Source organism: Haliotis rubra, unplaced genomic scaffold, assembly GCF_003918875.1.
Source record: "Haliotis rubra isolate DU_JTF1 unplaced genomic scaffold, ASM391887v1 Scf606, whole genome shotgun sequence".
Lineage (NCBI taxonomy): Eukaryota > Metazoa > Mollusca > Gastropoda > Lepetellida > Haliotidae > Haliotis > Haliotis rubra.
This window is the reverse complement of record NW_025767309.1, coordinates 94,543-98,726: the sequence shown is the minus strand read 5'-3', so window position 1 is coordinate 98,726 and position 4,184 is coordinate 94,543. Positions and strand designations below refer to the sequence as shown.

Sequence of the window (4,184 nt, the reverse complement as noted above, 5' to 3'; positions counted from 1 at the left end):
CGCGGGTTTGATCCCCGACCGCGTCATACCAAAAGACGTTAAAATTTGGTACTTTTTGGTCCCTGCCTGGCGCTCTCGGCATTAATGGGTACAACAAGGACTGGTCGGCTCGGAGTCAGTATACTGTGTCTGAGTGGGGTATTCATGCTTCACTGCGGCTTGGTATCTCAGTGGACTAGCACTATAAAACCAACTTCAGTCTGGGCTAGTACAAGCAGCCACACATACACATACACACGCATGCACGTCGTCATATGAGCGAAATATTCTCCAGCGTGACGTTAAACCAATTTCACCTCACCTCACCTTGAATTATCTACCCTACATTCTCATGTGTTTTTCAACATTTATCTGTCTCCTCTATTCAACTCTACCACAGGGAAGAACTATTTTTGGCTGGCATCCAAGACAAAAAAGACTCTTTTAGTGTTTGAAGTAGTTTTATTCAGTGTTTGGTATTCATCACAGCAAATACAATAAACATTATGTCCCAGTCAATCATCATTCACATCTCTTTCAATACACCGACGAAGAAATACATTCAGACAAAATAGTGTAAAAGCAGTGTTATGATCATATTACACATAAACTAAATAGAACTGATCCCTGCATACAGTTCAGTGGACTTAGTGTTTTAAGTTGATTTTAGCTCATCAAAACATAGCCAAAATCGAGGCCATTAAAACTGAGCTCCATGAACCAGGCATGTGTGGTGCAGGAAATCAGGGTCTTTAGCAAAGGTAGCAGTGATCAAGGGAGGGATGAGATATTGCACCCGTTTCAGCAGGACTGCAGCAACTTCATGATGGATCACTAATAACTAGATTAACTTGATGTGGAGGGTTCCAACCACACTTGGTATGCCAGATACTGAGTCTCGTTTGGATGCCTCAGTGCCATACATACGATGCCACGAATTGCCAATGTAGAATTTAAATTGTTTCATTTTCGTTTTTGCAAAGCATGACAAATCAAGCAACTCTTAGCCCTCACCATATGAGTATGGTCATGATTTTAAGTGAAAATCCCAGTTTAATTTACTTGTTCCAGCTGTGTACACTGAATGACTCAAGAGTTAAGTGGTACGTCAGATGCTTGGAGGGTGGGGTTTGGCAGCTTTACTGAACCCATGTGGGTGGGTGGGGTTCAGCAACCTCACTGTACCCATGTAGGGAAGTAGGTGGGGTTTAGCAGCCTGATTGTACCTGTGTAGGGAAGTGGGAGGTGTTAAGCCGTCTCATTGAACCCATGTGGAGAAGTGGGTGGGGATTAGCCATCTCATTGTACTCATGTGGGGAAGTGGGTGGGGTTTTACTTTAGCTATTTCATTGTACCCATGTGGGGAAGTTGGTGGGGTTTAGCCATCTCATTGTACCCATGTGGGGAAGTAGGTGGCTTTAGCCATCTCATTGTACCCATTTGGAGAAGTGGGTGGGGATTAGCCATCTCATTGTACCTATGTGGGAAAGTGGGTGGGGTTGATTGAGTGAGTGAGTGAGTTTAGTTTTACGCCGCACTCAGCAATATTCCAGGCGGTGGTCTGTAAATAATTGAGTCTGGACCAGACAATCCAGTGATCAACAGCATGAGCATCATTGGGAACCGATGACATGTGTCAACCAAGTCAGCAAGCCTGTCCATCTGATCCTGTTAGTCGCCTCTTACAACAAGCATGTTACTGAAGATCAATATTCTAACCTAGACCTTCACGGGTATGGTGGGGTTGAGCCATCTCATTGTACCATGTGGGGAAGTGGGTGGGGTTTAGCCATCTCATTGTACCCATGTGGGAAAATGGGTGAGGCTTAGTCGTTTCATTTCACCCATGTGGGAAAAGTGAACCTGAGCTACCATGATGAATAGATATTTATAACTACAAAGCTATCCTAATTCCATGGAGTTTTTAAATATTCCACATTAATATCTATAGCTCCAATAAATAGCTATCATTGGGCTATACATGTCTGCTTAGATATAAAGAAACTGTGTCAATCTTCCATTAGGTGCTAGTTACATATACATACAGTATATTTAATAAAAATTATATTCTCATGCAAGCAAAACTTAACACAGTTCATGATTCCTCCATTTGGAAAGAGTGCCCTGTGAATTATAAATGTTATCATAGCTATTCACTCTACTAAAGTGAATGTATAATCAAGAAATGTATCATAACATTGTTTTAACTGATGGAATGTATGGTGATAGTCACTCAAAGTAAATCTACAATCTACAATCAATAATCGATATTTAATATTTCAATGTGGGAACAATTTGCTAGTAACAGATGTTAAATAAGGAGGAAACTGTATCTTAACTACTTTGTAAACATAATACAGAAGATTGCAATGAGGTAATTGGTGACATGGCTTTGCAAGGTTTTACACGTGAACAATATAGATAGTGTGTATCATCACACATCACTGATCTTATGCTTTGGCCACTATGGAACTGTGTTCTTCACATACACACAAGGGGTCAAGGGACCTTTCACAAGATTTAACCAACATTCTTGTTGCTAGATTTGATAAGAAAGATGACAAAGTGCAACAAACTGCAAAAATACAAAATACATGAGCAGGGCTGGTGCTGACACATCAAACACAACTGGAGTGTAGTACCCAAGGGACACAACTCTGCAATACAAGTTAAAGCACATGACACAAACAATGAAGAAATGTCACCTTGATGAGAGGGTATTAAAGTTAACACTATTCTTAAATCTATTTTAGTCCTGTCATAGTGGTTAGTTTAAATGTGAGAAGGATATGGTGAAACCGTATCACAAATGAACTTTGTGATAAATGAACTCGAGAACATGTTGCTATCGAGTGAGGACTCACATTTCTGACACACTGAACTTGTCCAGACACTATGCCTTCACTGATCCAAGCTAATCTGCTTGGCTCTGTGTCTTTCTACCTTATATCATTACTATCTAAACCACTTAACCTTGTTAAAACCTAAAGCCTAGACTACCCCATAAAGGAAAGAGGAGCAGAAGAAAGGGGAACAAGCCAACAGCTGTAATCTGAAAATGTGATAACAAAATTATTACTTTATCAGAGTGAGAACTCAATACTGCATTAAACATTTTTGCAGCCATATAAATGGGTGAACAGCCCCATAATGATACGGTGTTAATTAACAAGTGTAGACAGTCATCAATATCAAGCATGCACAGTTGAGCATCAGTGGTGCTTCTCCCCAACCATATATATGTCTACAGGAACGTTAGGGATTGCAAACTCAGTAATGTATTGATGCAGGCAATCGATGGACTCTGCGGTAATGAAACGTGTACAATTATCATGAAGACAAACAGGTTAGTCTGTCATCTTTCATTAGCTTTGCCAATCAACACCATCTTTATGGCATGAGTGCTTAAGTGCAAGGTATTATCAAGTGAACTTTCTTACAGAATGATTATGTTGACACAATCATGCTCTTGTCAATTGGTGCACTCCATTTTGTTCAAATATTTGACATTTTGTGCCATAGTCAGGAGCCATATGATGGTGGCATCATAGCACTTGATCTTGACCAGACAATCCAGTGATGGCTAACTGGGAAACGATCCACACTGTCAGGGTAAGATGACACGCCACATCAACCAAGACACTGAGCCTGACCTCTAGAATCATTGACCTGCCTCTTACAACCAGCATTGGTTACTGGGGACCTAAGCTGTAGTGCCCAGGGGGAGACAAACATGTGATTGATATTATGAACAATGTCTGATGCTGAATAGCTATCATGGCATGCTGTCGTCCACTTCAGTGTGCCAAGCTGTATGAGGCCACTCCCAATATGGGAGCTGGGTACAAAGTATAACCAGGTCCCTCTCAGACAGTGCACTTAATATGGTATCTAAACCTAGACTGGAAGTAGGCATGAAGCCATGCTCAAGAGTGAGTGAGTTGGGCTTTACGCAGCTTTTAGCAATATTCTAGCAATATCACAGCGGGGGACACCAGAAATGGGCTTCACACATTGTACCCATGTGGGCAATCGAACCCGGGCCTTCGGTGTGATGAGCGAATGCTTTAACCACTACGCTACCCCATCGCCACCCTGGTTCAAGAGCCCCTCTAGCAACACGGAATGTGATTAAACGGTTTTAACATTCCTTACCAAAACCACAGCACTTCAATGAGTACACAAAAAAGCAGTTTTTGTCATAA

General features: G+C 41.4%; 1 long non-coding RNA gene across 1 annotated transcript; it reads right to left on the bottom strand.

The window, feature by feature from the left end:
• Positions 1 to 421: 421 nt before the first annotated feature.
• Positions 422 to 1,395, bottom strand: LOC124255710. The gene is made up of 2 exons (XR_006892733.1): positions 1,335 to 1,395; positions 422 to 1,286 (listed from the first exon to the last, which is right to left on the bottom strand). It is a non-coding gene; the product is annotated as an uncharacterized LOC124255710 (long non-coding RNA).
• Between the last annotated feature and the right edge of the window lie 2,789 nt (positions 1,396 to 4,184).